Below are 20,386 nucleotides of genomic sequence, written 5' to 3'. Positions count from 1 at the left end.
GAATGCATGACGATTCCTGCAAAGGTTTTGTAATAGACCCCAAGTACTCTTAATTTTGCAAAGTAATAATAATAAATGTGAATTATTGAGCTCATTAGTGGCCTGACTGGCCCTCCTAATTTCGTTAAAAAAAGTCAATGATGATCATTGAAAAGGGGTGTCCAGCCCATATCAATGACATACAACCTTTAACAACTATATTTAGATGTTCATAAATATCTACATGTATGTATAAATACATGTGTAGCAGTTAGACAAACATAATTCGTAGATTATCTCATTAATAACTATTTTCTTCAGTACCGGCCCATCGGGATTCGTCCCGAACGTCCCGGTGGCCAGTCCGCCCCTGCTTAACATTCACACTCTATCTGTTTTATAAAGTTAATTATCTCCTACACCTTATATCCAGGAGTATCTTGAGCTATCAAGGGATTCCACCTTCCTCCTGTCTCCGTCTCTCTGTCTGCTCGATCAGTGTAATTATAGATGTTAACACGGTTACCGGAAGCGTATAATACCATCACTACAAGACCCAATGTAATCAGTGCGGGAATGTGATCAGGACCTGCTGCCCCTGCTCTTGAGCAACACTGCTGCTCTCAAATGAACTTTGTTTTTGGGAGACTTCGGAACAGGTACACCACCACTACCTTTTAAAAAACATTGGAAATACATAAAGAAAATCTGATTTTTGGTTAAATTAGATATACATAATTTGCACACTAACGGCCCGTCCACACAGCAGCTTTGAACAAATCTTGAAAATCTTGGAGCTGGGCGTGTCTGACAGCTTGGGGATTTTTTGCGAGCAACACGACCAACAACCAATCACACGAATCTCCCGCCCCCGACATACAAAGCAAAAAAAAACAGGGATTTTATGCGAGCAATATATATATATATATATAAACTCCCCAAACAGGCGAAAACCTACCAGTTTCATCCACTGTCTCTGGCACCTCCCTCCATGCCTGGTTCCTCCGGTTTGTATCCCGGTAAATAGTCTGGTCGTAAAGAACCGGGTGATTTGCTACCGTAATTTCTCGTTTGGAATATGAGGAAATGAACTGCGGTCTGGCTCTCCCTGCTTACACGCGGTTTGATTGGCTAGAGCTTCTACTGTCAGATTTGCATAAACGGGTTTGATTGGCTGACGCTTCCAGCTCAGCTTCAAAAGTTGAACATTGCTCAACTTTTGAATCCTGAACATCCTGGAAATCCTGGAAATTTTCGCTTCGCTCCCCCACAATGCAGTTCGGCGACAAGCGATGAAAAGTGACGTCATCCCCATTCAAAGTCAATGGGCAGAGAAGCGTTGGAAGCGGTGGAAGAATCGTCTAAAGCTGCTGTGTGGACGGGCCGTAAGGCTCTTTTAACTGTGTGACATACAGTTTTGCATCTATGACCTTTTGTTTCATGCCGTCATCCTTCCTGGCACTGTCTGGCCCTCTGCCCTCCATTTACCGTTTGTCTTTCCTGTACATGATCTAATAAAGAGTTCTGTAGAACAACACAGCATCACCTCTGGACTTTGACAAGAACACAGGCTGCTCAGAGCATTAGTAACATCAACCTGCTTCAGACTCAGGGCCCACTGTGTCATTAGCTGCACACGACTGCACACGACTGACACTTCGATCGTCCACCTTGTCGTTTCTCAACCTTATCCTCAACCTTTTTGTAAAAAAAAGATCATGTGTGGCCAGTAACGTAGGCAGAAATGTACTTTAGGGCGGGCCTGTATAAAATAGGGTGGGCAAGCTTTTTCCAGGGGGAAAAATGACTTTAAGGTAGGCCTGGCCTATAATAATAATAATATATAATAATGCCCATTGCCAAGCATCGTTGTAGCATTTCCCTCCGAATAATGGTCGAAGACTTGACTGATGATGTGAATTTATTGAAATCTCCAATATCAACGTAAGAGCTATAAAGACACAAAAATAACAAATACATTTAGGCTCCATCTGTATTAGAATCACTTTAGCATACTACCAAATGTTAACTGTAAACAGACAGCAAAGCTACAAAACCGCATACAAACGAATTAGGACACAACCCACATTTTTATATTATAGTTAATACCAACCTTGTGCCTCTTTGGGGGGTGCTAAACTTAAACATAAACTTTACTTTCTCCGTCTTTATATGTAAATATTACTTTTCTCCGTTAATCTCTGCTCCTTTTCTCCATCACATTGTTTCCATAGCAACAACAACTTCCTGTCAACAGCGTAAACTCGCCTTCAAAATAAAGGCATCTAAATAAAACAGGAAGTTGACATAAATTACATTTAAGACATATACAACTGCAACGAAAGTAACAAAAACAATGTAACATCCTTTTCAGTTTCACAGAACACAAATTGGGCGCGCGCCAGAACCAACAACCAGTTTTTACCGGAAATGAGTTCCGTTTAGAGCAGGGGTACTCAAATACAAATCTTAAAGGTCCAAAATAAATGTTTCAATAAGACAAAGGTCCGTTTATTACGGTCATTCAAACTTTTAAACAATTGCAACAAGATTCTTAACACGATGTTGCAAAAACAAAAATAATCTGTATGCAGCAGTTTTCATTGTTATTGTGTCTGTGCTTGACCCCTCAGAGTCGCAGTGTAAGAGCTGCACAGTTATGAATAAAGGCAGCTGCACCCTCTTTCATTCAGCATTCCCATTATTGCTTTATAAATGTATTCCCCCTTGTCTGTCCACTGAGGTTCGTCAGGCCCAACACATCTTCAACAAACTCCCCCTTTGCCTCATCATAACAACTCACAAACACCAGCAACTGAGCATTGTCAGTGGTGTCAGTGGACTCACCCACAGCTAAGGAAATGCACTGTGCATTTTTTATTCCATCACAAAGCTGATGAATCAAATCACCAGCCAGTATTTATGTTCTTCTGGTTGCTGTGGAATCTGAGAGGGGATTTGCTTGATTTGACCTGTTATTTCCTCTTTTTGTTTGCCTTCAACATGGTCTCCATCACTTCAGTCATGCATTCTTTTATACTGCAGTTATTATCCAGTGGAAAGTCCTTACCTACTGGCCTAGTTAAATCAAAGTGGTTACTTTCTGTTGGCTGGGCAGTGTAGTTTTACACACCGTCTGATTTGACTTTCTCAGGACTTAAAACAGTTTTTTGGGGGCAGACCCCCTCAAAGAAAAAAATATATTTACACACGTAAGGTCATCATCTTAATAGTTGTGTATGCTCATCCGTGAGCAGAGCATCAAGTTGGCATGTATATTACAGCTGAATGCGGCGATTACCATTTTGTTCAGCAAAACGCCTCACAAACGTATTAAGATCAACAGCTTTAGTACGTTTTGATTCAATGCTGAGTACAGCCAAACTGACAGTCTCTTCTCTGTCATTGTAGACCGCAAATACCTCATTCCTTCAGTGCTTGGGTCCAAATGCTTCTCGTTTTGCGCCGTCCAGTTCAAAATGAAATGGCCGCCAATCGTATGTCCACGCTCGCGCCAGGACCGGGGGAGGGGTTACATGACGTGCATCTTGTGCTGCATTCACTTGCACTCGGACATTAGAGACTTTCTCTCATAAATGTCCGATGAGCCACAACTTTTCTTTCAAAACAAAGCTGCCAACTGGAGTGGCAAGGCCTATTTTTAGGGTGTCAGTTGCCACCCCAGTAGGTGAAACTAGGCTACTAGCTACAGTACAGATGGAACTAGATGAGCTGTTAACTCTCGCTCTGAATTTTTTTTTTTAAATTCTCGCTCTGACTTAGACAGGTTGAAAGAGACACACACATTTTTCCCACCCGTAGTCCGCGAAGACCCGCCCTACTGTGCCTCTGATTCGCAGATTGTTTGGGGGGAAAAAACGCTGACTGGATGCTGAATGTGATTGGACCAAAGCGTTGACAGACACAGGTGGAACACAGTGGAACAGTCAGACATGCAGAGCGCTGTTTGCAGTGGACATAGCGGAGAATTTGACTCGTTGCGAATGCGTTGTGGCGATGTCTCACATATAATACAGAGAGATAATACATATGAAAAGTATAATTTGCTCAGAGTCCGGAGACAGTGGTGGTTCGGTCCGGATCCGGACCGGAGTCCGTAGTTTGAGGATGCCTGGTTTAGAGGATAAAACCTTTATATATACAGTCTATGGATAAAACACATACAACATTAATTCTACTCGATATTTGTTCACTTAAATTTCACTTTGAATGCTTGGATATTCTCAATGGGTGAATACAAAAATGTGTAATCATAAAAAAAAAAATAATAATAAAAAATAGGGCCTGGGCCTATGAGAGACGTGAGAAAAAGTAGAAACAGTATGTGTTCATCACTGAGTGGCCTCATAATTGAAAGAAGATACAGTTTAAAAAGAAAACCTGCAAAGTACAGTAAAGCTTCAATAAAGCCAATTACAATTACAATACTAACTAATGTCTTCCTTACTTATTTCTACAAATAATAATATCCCTCTCATCAATCACAGCAGCATGGCAGCCACTAGACAATACACTAATTCAGAACTGCAAAGCAGCGCAGTCACAGTTTCATTGTTCACATTCAGTAGGTCAGTAGTAGATCAAATCAGAATTACCCAGCAGGCCTCTGGCCAACCATCCACACTTTTATCAGTGCAGACAGCCGAGCTCAGATGAGCAATTTGTGTGTGTCTTTTTGTACACGTGCCTGTGTGTATGCATGAATGTGTTAATGTGTGCAGAGTGGCTGTTTGTTCAGTGTAATCCACAACAGCCAGCTTCAGTGGATATACCTCCAGATTCAATACCTCAGAGTGATGGGTTTCATTTCTCTATATGCTTGGTGCAGGAATGAGTCCTGAAAAACGGAACAAGGTTAGTATTTTACCAGTTCCGGCTCTTTCAAAGTGACATTTTTTGGGAATGTGTGTTTGGTTTGAAGCTTGAAATAAGATCTGTGGTTAACACAAGCCTAAGAGATGTTCACCTCATGTACTAGGACATGAATATAAATATATAAATACCTCACTGGTGTAGCTTCGAAGCTTCTATCTGTCTTAAAAACGACCGTTGCTAAGCAGCTAAATTAGACTGCTAACCGTCATCACGCCGAACAGCAGAATAGCTACCTTTAGCTTAGCGGGGTGGTTTATAGCCTAATGTTAGCTTTTTACTTCTTGTGATAGCATATAATGTGAGCCATGTTCAGGATCAGCTCTCTGACTGTCTTTTGCACATTTTTGCACACATGTCTGCACAGCCCTCCATCTTAAAATATAATACAATGCAGTTTTCCATATATTGTCATATACTCATTGTCCTAATAGCTTTTTAGCTTTTAAGGTTCTTTGAATATTTAAATTTAAATTGGGTGTAGGCCTACACTTTTCTTTAAAATAGTTTCTTAAAAAGACTTCTTTTAATTATCTTAAAATGTTTGACCTACTATTGCAACTTATTCTCTTAGATTGTTTATGTTGGCACCAGCAGACACCAAAGCACAGTCCTTGTATGTGTAAACGTACCTGGCACTAAACTGGATTCTGATTCTGATGTAAGCTTCCAAAATCATGAACGTGGTGTCAATATGGAGATGTTACCTTGCTGAAAAACATGTGGGCATCATAACAAGAAGCTAAATGAGACCGCCAAACCTTCATCACAAAAATCACAAAGTGGTGTTAATAGGTGGAGATTATCCTGCTCAACAAAACCTGTAGGTATAAAAAACGTGTGTTGCCAAAAATGATATTTTCTGGAATATTCTAAAATACAATGCAACAATCCCAGTGCTTTTTGTCGAGGGAGCCCTTATGATGCTAGTTTGTACTTCAGAAATACATCATCACTGCAACTCTGTTGCATGACATAACACAAACTAGTCCTCTGTATGGTCGTCTAATGTACCATTGATGAGTTATAGAGCAGTATCAGATTAACAACTTTCTGGACACCAGAGATTTGTATCACAACCTCTATACAAGCTGTATGCAAGAGCAGATGGAGAGGACATATAGACGGTAATAACAAATAATCACACAGTCAAATACACAATACTGCCAGCAGAACAGCAGATGGACCAAATATGTGGAGACACAACTAACACAACATTAAACACACCATATACCTTCTGTTTTTCTCTTACCGTTCAGCGCTCATTCTCTCTTGTCTTTCTCTGCTTCCGTTTTCAATTTCATGCTTCTCTGTCCTACTGAACTCTGACCTTTCCCCTCCCCCATGTGAGTCTAACGGCCTTTACACACACACACACACACACACACACACACACACACACACACACACACACACACACACACACACACACAATAACAAGCCTGGAAAATGCAGCCAGACATGAGTTTTCACTCTCGTACATTAAGTCATCAATATTTGACTGGGGCATTAAGCTGCACATTATCAACTCCCACAAGTACTAACAAACACACACTATGCCAGCCCCAAAACTCACACTCACATATACATCATTCACACACACACTCCACACTGCCCTGCTCTGTGGCCTGGCTGCAGACTGACATATAGATTGGTCAGCATTGATTTGCTCTACATGTGTTACAGCTGCTTGCTGTTCCACTGTCAAAACACAATCACACAAGAACATTTTCACTCTCATTTATGCCACGAAAATATATTTGATATCCATTTGCCACACAGCGTTCCCAGACCACTTTCACCATTTTACCAACATGCTTGGCCGAGGACTTTAATTATGTTTGGCTTGTCGCCCAAACAGCCGAAGATGATAGAAACATATCATCATGTGGCCCTAATTAGAAGACATGTGCCTGTGGTAATATCCCAGCATGTTTTCAGTAGCAAGGTCATATTTATGTTTTGATGTCAGATGAAAATCCTTGACAGCTTTGCCACAGAAAAACCACAGTGGGAAAATTCACATTAACATTTAGACGTTATTTTGGACTTCACAACGGGGTTAGAGTGATAAACCTTCGAGGGAAATCTGTGGAAAATTTGTGAAAATGAGTTCCCATATGGTATCACACTCTGCTGAGAGGGGAAATGTGTATTTGCTGAAACCAAACCAGCAAGGAAAGTGGTTGTTTATGAGTTTTAAAAATAGAAAAGGTAGCCTACGAGTACAACAGACTACCGTTCGGCTACTCCCTGTCCCCACGCACGTTCAGCAAATGTGTGGCCACAGCGCTCCAGCCGCTGCACGCCCATGGCATGAGAGTTTTTTTTAATCTGGACAGGTCCAGGGAACGGGCAATGTTTCAAACAGCCCAATTGATCCTACACCTAACCAAGTTGGGCTTTGCGATCAATTGGAAGAAGAGCACCCCCATACCTCACCAACAGGCGTTGTAGTTGGGAGTGGTGCTCGATGCAGGCGTGCTACGCGCCACCCTGTCAGAGAGCAGACGCGCGTCCCTGCTTCGCGCGGTTCGCAGGCTGCAACAGGGGGCGACAGTGGCAGCTTTGACTATTATGCAGACTCTGGGTCTCATGGTGGCTGCTCACGTTGTGGTCCTGCTCGGGTTACTGCATATGCGCCGCCTGCAGAGGTGGTTCTCCAGCCTGCGTTTAGATCCCAAGAGGCACAAACGGCATCTGGTGACCATCAGCACCACAGTGGCATATATCAACAGGCAGGGCGGAGTCCGCTCCGCCGCCTTGTTGACCACAGCAGAGAAACTGTGGTTATGGGCTTCAGAGGTGGTGTTATCTCTGAGAGCCCTCTACATCCCGGGACTGGAGAACAGGGGGGCCGACCTCATGTCGAGGGGCGGGCCCCTGCCAGGCGAGTGGGCGCTTCACCCGGAGGTGGTGAAGCAGATATGGGCCCAGTTCAGTAGAGCGGAAGTGGATCTGTTCGCCAGCCGGCGCAACAACCACTGTGCCCTGTGGTTCTCCATGGCCCTGAGCGACGACCCGCCCTTGGGGGTGGACGCGTTTGCACACAAGCCATGGCCAAGGAAGCTGCTATACGCCTTTCCACCGCTGCTTCTCATTCTCCCTCTCCTGGGGAGAGTGAGGCGAGAACGTCTGTCAGTCATCCTAGTGGCTCCGGACCACGCAGGGGCGTCGTGGTACTCAGAGATGACACAGATGAAGGTGGGCCAGCCCTGGGCGGTTCCCCAGTTCTGGGGGGCGATGTCTCAAGAGGCAGGTGCAATAGGGGCGTTACCCACTCTGGGCCGTCCTCTCCAGGCTTGGCTCCTGAGAGGGACAGGCTGAGACAGGGTGGATTATCTGACAGAGTTATTCAGTCTATCCAGGCAGCTAGAGCTGGATCCACCACAGCCTGTTACAGGCCGAAGTGGCTGGGATTCCAGCGATGGTGTGAGGAGCAGAAAATAGAGCCCCTATCTTGTGAGTTGGGCTCTATTTTGTCCTACTTACTTACTTAGTTACTGGTGGACAGAGGGCTTGCTCATTCCACAGTGAAAGTGTATGCAGCAGCCATCTCATCTCGTCCTGCCATGAGGGATTTGGCGGCAGGTCAGCCTTTAGTCAACCACTGATGTTGCGGTTTTTACAGGGGGCCAGTAGTGTACTGTACGCGTCCGCCCCGCAGTAGGACCTGCCGCTGGTGCTCGAGGCTCTGGTCACAGAACCATTTGAGCCTCTGGAGCGCTCCTCCCTGAAAGCACTGTCGTGGAAGACAGCATTGCTACTTGCCTTAACGTCAGCCAAGAGAGTGTCCGAGTTAAGCGCTCTATCGGTTAAAAAATTAGGGGAAGCCAATAATACGTCCTTTCTTTTGGGTCGGGGGTGTGGTGGTCAATGTAATAACGTAACCAGATGAGTGATTACAGCACCCAGTATCATTTTACACACATTTGTATCATACAGATGCAGGACTGTTAGCCTGTTATCTAACCGACAGGTCCGCACGCACTCTCCAGCCCAAACTCTAATAAGCATTCATTCACAAACTAAATCAGGAGACCTTTAACGTTTTACGTCCGATTCGCTCCTTTTTTCCTCGCTGTACACAGCTCCAGTTTGGGCATCGGCCTGTCATCAGATTGTATTTGTTGTTGCTGCTGTAGCGGAAGTTTAGTACAATTATTTTTGGTTAAATACGCCAAATCTCCACCCTCCATAATTGCACTTGCTTCAATTGCTTGCTACTTTCTAACGGCGGTGAGAGTGGTGTAGTGACACTATCTATCTTCTCTCGATTAGATTTATGATTCGAAAATGATAAAAGTAGGGTAGACATGTGGATATTATCCGACTTAACAAAACATGCATTTATCTAACAGGTTCGTTTTCCACTGACCTTATTTCCAGCTATTTTCCAAAATCCTATGGAGAAATCCCATTGCTTTTTTGTCGAGGGAAACCGAGCGCAGCTTACTTCCGGGTTTTAGAACGTGTCACTGCACCACTAAATTGATGCGATTTGATTGGATTGTGAGGCAAGGGAAGCCAGCCGCCTCTGGCTTCCCTTGGCATGGCCCTGACTAATCACAGGTTGGCAGGGGCATCACGTGAGCCTTGGCTGATTGGTCAATCCCTCCATTTTTTTTCACCAAGGGAAGCCAATTTCTGCTGGCCTCCTCTCGTAACAGAGAGTGCAATCTACTGTTTCACCATAACATCTAGAGGGGCGCTGTTTCACTCTTTGTAAAATACTCAATGAGAATGGGGGAGAGACGGGCCGGCAGCAACACACAGCACAGAAAAATTACCGAAACCAAACTAAGTGTTTTTATTTATTTATTAAAATTATAACTACAATCCAAAAAAACAGGGGAAGCCTGGCTTCCCTTGGCCTCCAGGAGAAAACGCCACTGCCCAAGTTGCTTGTTGATCCGGGGTGACCAGAGCGGGGCGACACTAAGACCGAACCCCTCCTTTGTGCCCAAGAGCCTAAGGAGTGCGTTCAGGTCGAGGGCTATTCAGTTGGGGGGGCTTTAGTCTTCCACCCGATAGTGGGGCCAGGGAGGCTAAATTACACCTCCTCTGCCCGGTGCGTACGCTAGCATGTTATCTAGAGCGCACGGCTGCCATTAGACGCACTGAACAGCTGTTTGTGTGCTTTGGGAGCGGTGTGATCGGGAAAGCTCTGTCCAAGAAGCGCCTGGCAGGCTGGCTCTGCGAGTGCCTCTCAAATGCCTATGGACAGGCGGGGAGAGCCTTCCCCACGGGGGTCTGTGCGCACTCTACACGGGCTGTGGCTGTGTCAACAGCCTTATTCAGCGGTGTGAGTGTGGAGGACATATGCACGGCGGCGTCTTGGTCAACGCCAGGCCTCTTCATAAAGTTGTATCTCTTAGACATGTCTGGCTCCTTTTCATCGTCTGTGCTTGCTGGGGCAACACAGGACTGGTGAGGAGGGAGGGGGGCTGTGGGTCAGTGGGCATCTGACTCCCTCCCCGGGCGCAATGCGCTTACGTTTTTTCCCGGGCCCCGGTCCCGGGGGACGTGGCGCGCACTGGGCCCGTAAGGGGCTGAAGGACTCTTTCCCCCTGCTTCAGGGCAGGAGGGGATAGCCCTCCACATTATAGTCCATACACATTCTTCACGGGGTAAGCGTGTCTGAGTGTGGGGGACATGGGGCACTTGCGCTCTCCCCATGCTCCTTAGGGACTCGGGAGAGGTGGTGCACAGTGAGCCCATACAGGGCTGGGGACTCTCTCCGTCTGCCTATGGGCGGACGGGGGGGAGCCCTCAGCACTGTTTTCCGAGCACACTTTTCGCGAGGTAAGCGCGTCAGAGTGTGCTCTGTCAGCCGCAGCCCAGACTTCTCCACGGATACAACCGAGGGAGAGGTGAGTAAGACACAGTGGCTGCTAACCAGAAAGCCGGTCAGGGACAGTGAGGTGGAACGGTGTTGTTGGATGACAGCGAGTGTATACATCGGGGCTCCGCCCACTGTACCCATAGAGTCCAGTAGAGGGCCTGTGAGAGATATAACGAGGGGTTACGTATTGTAACCCTTGTTATATAAGCACAGACGGAGCCCTCTACTTGGGGCCCTGTCTGTCCTATGCTGCTTGCTGAAAAGAAGTGTAGGATGACAGTCAGGAGGCGAGGCCTCCTTTTATACGGTGGGATGCACGCACATTCAGGTAGGCCCGCCCCGGGTTCGGCTACGTTATTTGGAAGTCTCAGTGGATGAATGCTTCCATGATATGATCAAGGGGTAGTACCCATAGAGTCCAGTAGAGGGCTCCGCCTGTGCTTATATAACAAGGTTTACCATACGTAACCCCTCGTTTTTTCTGACTCAACTGTGGTTAAGGTGGAGTGTACCTCTGACATTAGAGATCTAAAACAACATGACATGAAATTGAGAAACTTGAGCAAAGGTGAAGTATTTTTATTCCCTACGTATCTTAAACTAGTACATAGGTCACTGAGTGGGCGTGTTGCCTTTTCTTACACTTCATTACTTCCTTAAACACATGGGAACACATGCATTGCACATACAAACAGAAATAGAGAAATTATATTTTAAGCAGGACAGAAACCTGGGCTAACCTCACTTGTGTGTTTGGGGGGCATATCAGAAGGATCATTTCTTAACCTGCATTGCAAAATATATAGCATCGTAACCTTTTAAAATCTAGAGAAATAACACAGCTGGTCCAGTTTTCCTTCTAGGGTTTAACAAATTTCAACGGCAATATTGCGTTTCCCCTCAAGTTCATAGAACATTTTAACATGCTTCCTCTCAGCAGAATATGGCCTCTTTAATGCCAGTATAAAAATACATTTATTTGCTTAAATTTACTTCAACACAAGTTTAATTTTAACTTAATAAGCACTTTAGAAAGACAGATTGTGAGCCCACACTGTGTAACCACATTGAGTCGCGGAAAAAGTCTTATTGCATCGTGCTGTGACATCAGTGACTCGGGTCTAAACTCACTCATGGTGTATGTGGTGTGACTTCATGGAGTTTGTTCCCATGGGTCCCCTCCCCCACCCTTAAAGATTCATGCATGTTATGTTCAGGGATGGAGCGAGGCCCCGGTCTCAGAAGTGCTGCCTCCTCCTCCCTACAGGCGGCTGATATTTCCCCTGACAACCAAAGCCTCTTCCTGATCTAAATATTATTTATCATACTTGTGACAGCACTTCCTGCCTGGTTCATTATGCATGTTCCATACTTCAGCCACACAGGTATATGGATCCTTCCGGAAAGCACCCTTAAAAAATCTAGCTGCTGAATACTGTCCAATGCCTTTTGGAATTGAATGCGTGTAGCAATAAAAAAAAACAGTGACAGTGATTGTTTTCTCCTGATCATCATGAAAAATCCATGCTCTAACAAATGTGATGGTCAAATTATATAGATGGAAAGAACAGTGAAAAGGACGGACAGAGAGGAAGATATTATCGGTGAATGTGGAGAGAAGATAGGAGCAAATGACTGCTGGCTGACAATGTCATCAGTTTTTCGGATGTTGCCATGGAAACGGTCCAAAGTTCAACTATGACAAACACAGGTAAGTGTTAGAGTGAGAGAGAGGGAGAGAGAACATTACATGTCCATTCAGTGGCTCACATTTGGAAATGATTATTTTTGCTGTTTTTTGTATTAAGGGAAAATGGAACAGTACTTTTTCTTGTTTCAAAATGTAAGGCGCAACAGGATTTAGAAAAGCTTGTCCATGCTTTTATTTTCAGTAGACTCGACTACTGCAATAGTGTATTCACAGGGCTCACTAAAAGATCTATCAGAAAGCTGCAGCTGATTCAGAACGCTGCTGCTCGAGTACTGGCTTCCAGTCTGCCAAATAATTGATTTTAAAATACTACTGCTAGTTTTTAAATCACTAAATGGCTTAGGACCGAGGTAGATAGACGACCTCCTCCATCACTATGAAGCATCAAGGAGTCTCAGGTCTTCTGGGTCGGGTCTGCTCTCTGTTCCGAGAATAACCACTAAACATGGAAAAGCAGCTTTTAGTTATTATTCCAACAATTTGGAACAAGCTGCCCAAATCGTGCACGTCTGCCGAAACACTTCCTATTTTTAAATCCCGACTGGGTGGTGAATCTCTGTGGATTCTCTGTGGATTCATCACATATTAATAAGTGTAGCTTTGTTAAGTTTTGTCTGTAAGTAGCATACATTTGGGTTCACGGGTTGCACTGAAAAGCCCTAACAAAGCAGCGTATCCTGACAGCCGGTGGCCCAGCGGCACCACGAACTGTCTCCTCTCCTTCCTCTGGCTCCACAGAAGCTGTGCCTCCCCCTAATCAATGCTGCCAGCTGCGCACGTATGCATCCACAACTCTGCCTTTTGAATCCTCTCAGACTCACAAACACTTTGAATTCACCACACGGGAGGCTGAGACTAAAAGAGAATAATGAGGAAGTAACACATCAGGTTAACATGCAGAGAAAGAGCCGCAGCCCACCCTGCCTCAGTGCCACAGGGCTGCTCTCCTCCTCTCTCCCCACCTCTCACCCTCACACACTCATTGAGGTCAGAAGACGACCTATAGTCCCTGCAGCTAATGAGAGAGTGTGTAGCTCCAGATGGATACTGTGTGGTCGTCACATGTACTCGTTTGTTTGACTTTCCTCCCCCTGTTATCAGTGTGTGGCCGATTCTCCAGGGATTTCTAAAGCTGAATACTGTAGCTCAACCACATCTGACACACACACGCAACTCCACCCAAAGCACCTCCGACCTCAGACGAGGAGTAGATTAGGGCCTTTGGGAGAAGAGCAGGAGGGCATCTCTCAGGCAGACACAAGCATAGCTGCAGCCAACAGGAGCACCATGGAAGCAGATGGTTTTAGTTGCAGACAAATAATGAGAGCCAAGTGTCAGTTAGTCCATTTAGATTCAGATGACTTTATAGTCCATTAGATTTACAACAGTGAACGTTTGTCTTTGGCACCGGCAAATAAAACATCACTCATCATACGCAGAACAACATCACATACACCTTGAACATACATTTCAAACAATACCCATCTTAAAGTCTAAAAGTGAACAAGTGACTGTAATAACACAATTAATAAAAGCACTGTGTGGATTGTTCTTTCACTGGCGTGTAAAACATTACAAATAAAGAACTATATCTAGTGTCGATGATTTAATCCGTTTTTTCCCATTTAGATTTCATTATATATTTTCCAAGACAGACAAACAAAAACACATCAAGGACAAGCAAAAACTAAAAAAAGGAAAGTAAGGGTGGGGGAGGGAATACAGTGTTCCCATTCCCATTATTACTTATTGTATTGTTTTCCCTTTACTCCTGATAGATTCTCTATATTAGACTTGCGTTAGAGTGAAAATGATGGAACCATAGTGTCTGATTTATTACTTATTATATTACTTAATTACATATTAAAAGGGACCTCTTCTGCTTTTTGGGGTCTTCCCTTCCCTGTAGTGTGCTCTATAGGTTTTAGTGCATGTAAATGGTCTGCAAAGGCAAAAGTTCCTGTGTTTCTCTCCCAAGCCTCTTTTATTGACATGTTATTTCCTATACACGTGTCCAGGGACTACGGATGAAAGATAGTCCCTGCTAAATAAATGATTTGATTGCAGGAAATCATTTACTGTATTGTAACCAAACACCAATGATCTCCCCTATCTAGATATGACAGGGTGGAGGCCACTTCTCCCAAGCATACCAGGTTCTAGTGATCGAATCGATTAACAGAGAAGAGGACTAACGGATGAGAGATGACACATTTTAGTTTCCAAATATAAACCTGAAACTGGAAGATTGACTCAACCCGACCCAAATCCTGCTCTGTGCGTCCCCTAAAAGACCAGTGGTGGAAACATAATCTCTCCGTGTCCACACACACACACACACACACACACACACACACACACACACACACACACACACACACACACACACACACACACACACACACACACACACACACACACACACACACACTGACCTGCCAACAGCAGCAGACCGGCAACCAACCCCCCCTTCATGCACTCACACTCACTATCCACTGCACAGCTGTCCACCCTAAATGTAACTTTAGATACAAGATACACACATTTCATCCGAATGAATATAATCCAGAGTAAATATCGTTCAGCCAATGTCACTCAGATGGATTACAAAGAGGAACCATCCCCCTTTCTAAATCCTCCCGAAAAAACCCAATTTGACCATGTTGATGCTATAATCTTGGGCCGTTCACTTCACATGAGCAAATACGGTTACTTACCAAAGCTAGTGATTAAAGGTCAGCATCTGTCTGCAGAGGATTCAGTTCAGCTGGACTTTACATGCTGACTTTTCAGATCACATTTCTTATTTTGGACTACTGGTGAATTGAAAGACATAATCATTTTTTCCCACCCGGACAAACTGTCTTTTTAAATGTGCTATATTATATTTAAGATGCATGAGATGGTTTATGTAATCTCCTACAGAGTGAGGTCAACGTGTATCATATACTGTATGCTGAGTCATAGACCCTGTTACAATGACCAACTGAGACCTGGACCTGTGTGTGTGTGTGTGTGTGTGTGTGTGTGTGTGTGTGTGTGTGTGTGTGTGTGTGTGTGTGTGTGTGTGTGTGTGTGTGTGTGTGTGGTGTGTGTGTGTTTGCATTGAATACATGATATTGTAGTCTGTTTGAAGGGTTAAAATACAATGCCGTATCTCTATATAATTATAATATACATAATTTGTTATTGCAAGATGACCCTTGCAGAAGCCAGTATCGTTTAGGTATTAATCAATTTAAGTAATTTAAACAACAACAACACCTAGCATTAATATAGCGTAAGTATAATTGAATAAATACCATATTGTGTGACACACATGTTGCATAAAGTGTGCACAGGTGTAGATCAGGGACATTTTTCACACTTCCTGATGAGTGTGATTTTTCGAGAGTTGTGCTGCAGCTACCACAGATGGATGTTTCAGGTGTGATACTGGAAAGTTCTTCAGTCAGTAAATTAGAACTACTGTACTTATTAATATGAGAATGAGCAGGGTAAAGTGTAGATAAGAGGTTGTGGCTGTATATTGCTGTTGACGTGTGTTCAATGCCGTCTGAGACTAGTTTAAGATTTTAGGTAAAAGAAGACGAAATATTCTTCGGTGGCAGGGGGACTCATTTGGCTGGTATACATTTCTACAGCTTTAAATGAAAAGGATTTAGAGATTGTTTCAGCAGGATAACAGAAAAACTACAGATGTTAAAGGGGCCCTATTCTGCTCATGTTGAGGTTCATGTTTGTATTCAGTGTCTCTCCTGGGACATGTCTCCATGCTTTAATGTTCAGAAAGCTCTTTATTGTTCTCATACTGCCTGTGCTGCAGCACCTCTTTTCACCCTCTGTCTGAAACCAGAGCTCAGTCTGCTCTGATTGGTTAGCTGGCCGTCTCTGTTGTGATTGGTCAACCGCTAAGAGATGTCCCTCCCCTGAGCCTATCATGTAGAATGTGTTGGAGTGCTAGCCAATAGGAGTGCAAGTGTTACATAGTGATGTCATGTTGTCACGGAAGTAAACAAAGGAGTCCAATGGAGGCGTTTCAGGCAGGGGGCGGGGTGTGTGGGAGAAAAACTCCCTCTGGAGGGAACACAGGGATTTTCGCCTTTGCAGACCATTTACATGCACAGAAACTGGTTTTACATGAAGAAAACGTTACCTTTTGGAGCAGATTTGAAACACAGGAAGCAAACACACATTATTTGTGTGAACATTGAGGGATAGGGCATGGCCTTGGAGTTCCCAGGGTGCCCTTTTCACATTGCTATAGTTCCTCTGTATATATTATTTACTGGAGTGATGAAGTGAGACAGCGTGTTTGCTGAACCGGAGCCACCTGGAAAAGTTAGGAACCTTTTCTGAATATCAGAGCCTCTCCAAACACAGTACCATTTAAATATCAACATGAACGTGATAATAATCTATTTTAAATAATAGCAATTACTTCAACAAATAAAGTCCACCTCCTGGGTATTATGTAATAGCTTTCGTTACTAAATGGTTCAATAATTAATGCACTACAGCTGCTTTATGTTCCCGGTAGAATGAGCTGGACCAGGGTGAGGCTCAAACCTTGTAAAACGTTTACTTTGAGGACTTAAACTGCAGCAAACTCACACAAGCTCTGTTTAAGAGTATGTCCATCTCTCATAATTAGAGCCCTTCTCTCCTCTGGACTATTCACCACCAACAGGACCAGAGTTTAGCAGACCTCCGCCCAGGCTGCCGTGTTGGCTCGTGGGGAACCAAGCAGCCAGATGGAGGCTACGGAGAAGACGGGAGGATGGCGGATGGTGGAGGAGAGAGAAATGTAAAGGACACACGCCCACATGAAGGCAGCATGAAAGGACGGAGCGCACAGTAGAAATGAGAGGGTGAGGATGGAGAGAAAGTGAATGTTGATACATGGGCTGCTCTCTAATCAGCTTCACAGGGTCTCATTTCAATCCAAAGTAGTAACATGCTGTAATGATATAGTCCATACATGAAGATATCTATATATACTGTTATGCTGCCAGTTAAACACAGTCTTTATTCCTCTTTAGGGAGTGTTCTCCTAACATGAGTCTTATTAACGTGTACATGATGGGGTGAGGTCCTTCAATGCAAAACAGCTGCTCTTCTTGCCATAATGAACTATGCAGAGGGTTAGAGTCCCAACGCGTTGTTAGCTCAGCCGCACCTTCTCATCTCACTTTACACGCACACGCACGCACGCACATGCGCACACACACACACACACACACACACACACACACACACACACACACACACACACAAAGCTAAGTGTATTGAAATTAGGATATTCCAATAAATGATCTGAAAAAAAGTCATATCATTTTGAAAACCGGTTTATCTTGCTGTAATTGCTCCTTCTGTCACAAGCTGTCACAAACTGTCACAAGCAGTGACGTGGGACAAATACAATTAAATAAAGTTTATCCTAAAATAACATGAGGCCCAATAACTCGCATATCTTGGTCATTTGTAAATGTACAGGCATTTTGGGTTTGGGTTACTCTGGAAGAGATATTCAGTAATACATTTCCCTGGGACCCCCCCCCCCCCCCAAAAAAAACTGAATACATGTGGAGTAGTTTGGACCCCTGTGTTGTCCTCTTCTCTTTCATTGTGTTGTGTGTGTTTGATATCAAGAGGCTTGAGCTGCATGTGTACCTTTTTATAGTTTTAAGTTATTTTGATGCTAAATTCCTTTTTTGTGTTTTTTTCCCCAGTGTAGATTAACCGATAAACACAGAGGACATTTTGTACCAGAAATGTAAACTGAAATACATTTACTGGCAAGTATGAACAACAGAAATGAATGTGCATGAATGTATGGTATAATCTCAATCCAGGCATACAAATAATTGAATTTAGAAACTGTGTTGCATTTACAGTAATAGTTTCGACAGCAGAGAGCATGGCAAACCAAATTATTAAATTCACCCAACTCCTGAAATAACTTTGACATTGTTGCCTAATTTTTATAAAGCTTTGCTAAGAATCTATCTTTACATTTTACTGGCAAATTCATTTAGGATGTCCCGCTTTATAAATATCTGCTTTTTCCTTCCAAATGTGTTGAAAACATAGAAACTATTTTGTTAGCTGTTTTGGTGGTAACAATATAACATTTAACCCGAAGCTTTATCTAGAACTTGTATCCTAATCAAACAGACCTTGATTTCTACAGATGAAATGACTTGTGTATGTGCGTACACAGCAGTGTGCTGAGCAGATGTGGCCTTCAGCAGCAGCCGTAACAAAACGTGGAGGATCAGGGAGACAATCCTCTGAAATAGCTAATCCCACAGCTCTCAGTCTCCTCTCTGAGCCCACAGACAGCTCTCACCAGTCCATGTGTGCTGAGTTTGGCACACTGTGAAGATGAACACTACGAGAGTCTGACTCCAACACTCAGCAGATTTCTCACCATAAAGTGTGTCTGGGAAACATGTGGGGACCAATATACCTGACCTCTGTAACGTTTAAAAAACTGTGGTTTCTGCACATATTAGCTTGCATATGCACGTGTATGTTGGTGTGTGGATTTGGGTACATGCTTACTATTCTGCTAAAAGCTTCAGTTGAACAAAGAGCCAAAGCCGGCTCTACAGGCGAGGTCACACTTTATTTTCTGAGGCTTGACCTGACTGTCCACACCATGAGAAACCTGACAGTGATCCGGGTGTCAGCTGACGGGATTTTAGCTTCAGGGGGAGAAATATAACCAGAAGAGCCAAACATTGCTGTATGAATATGAACTAAACAAATAGGCGTTAATACTGGATCAGACACTATCACAGGCCACCGTGCTGTGAGTGGATCAGGGCCTTCAACATCCAGGACATGAGCCTACACTCTGGTTTCACTTGGCTCTGCATCGGCCAATCGGCTCGCTGCTCCCTCACTGCGAGTTGGACCCAGGTAGACCCTCATCAAAAGCCCCCCTGTTTGATATCCTGCCTCCAAAGTGGTAGAACAAGCTCCCCATTGATGTCAGGACAGCAGGAAGCCTACAGTGAAAACGAACCTGATTCTGCTGCACCTGGCCGGTAAGAAACCAGAACTGTACGCAGAGCACAATGGTTTGACTTGTTAAAAGTCAATTCACTTGCAGGAATCTTTCTTCATTTATTGCACTTGTTGTGAGTCGCTAAAAGCATCAGCTTGATTCAAATATGTAATGTCAACATGGTTAGGAAGTGTGCAATTTACTAATGTCCCCAGAGAGGAATTTTTTGGAACTAAAGTGCTTACATTTCAAACAGTTAGGCTAACATGTTACTGAGACATGAGCCACATGTGAAAGCTCTGCTTTAAAACCTTTTTTTCAACTTTTATCAAATTAACATTTACTTGACACTCAGTCAGTCCTGTCTGGCCATGGAACTAAGCAGGAAATGGTTGTGACTATAAACTCTATTCAAATTATTTGTCAGTCATTATTACTATTACTATTAATCAGTGGCGAGCAGTGACTTTTATACCTAGGCCCTCTGAACCCCCCCCCCCTTCCCTAAAAAAAAAAGAGTTATTACGTCACAGCGTATACTAGCGCATCAATGGCAGCGACCCTCTACCACACAAAACAACACCTGTAAATAAGCCAATTTGTGTTCTTTGAAATTGAAAAGGATATTGCATTGTGTTTGTTACTTTCATTGCAGTTGTATGTCTTAAAGGGGACCTATTACATTACATTACATTACCTATCTTGCAAAATGCACTTTGTGATGTCTTTTAAACATAAAGATGTGTCCCCGGTGTGTCGGGGAACTCACGCAGTGTCTGAAAATAAAACCCTCTCTCTTTTCCCCCCGTACCCAAATCTTTTAAAAACGGGTGTACAACGAGCGGATACAGATTTCCATCCGAACTGACGTCAGCGGACCCACAGAGAGTTGCTATCAGAAACAATGCCTGACGTGTTTTGGACGTAATCTCGTCTTTGTTTA

The 20,386-nt window shown here is 43.9% G+C and overlaps 1 protein-coding gene across 2 annotated transcripts in view; it reads right to left on the bottom strand.

Moving 5' to 3' along the window:
- smpd3 (sphingomyelin phosphodiesterase 3) overlaps positions 1 to 20,386 on the bottom strand; it is a 104,668-nt gene that overhangs the window by 77,313 nt on the left and 6,969 nt on the right. Inside the window, exon 1 of one of the 2 annotated variants that reach the window (XM_034195745.1) lies at positions 6,125 to 6,188. The exons of the other annotated variant lie outside the window; for it this stretch is intronic. The gene's annotated coding sequence lies outside the window, so the exon portion shown is untranslated. Of the gene's footprint in view, positions 1 to 6,124; positions 6,189 to 20,386 lie in introns of those variants that run through there. 2 annotated transcript variants of the gene reach the window in all.

Source organism: Gymnodraco acuticeps, unplaced genomic scaffold, assembly GCF_902827175.1.
Source record: "Gymnodraco acuticeps unplaced genomic scaffold, fGymAcu1.1, whole genome shotgun sequence".
NCBI lineage: Eukaryota > Metazoa > Chordata > Actinopteri > Perciformes > Bathydraconidae > Gymnodraco > Gymnodraco acuticeps.
The sequence above is the reverse complement of the archived record's forward strand: the minus strand, read 5'-3'. Positions and strand labels throughout refer to the sequence as shown.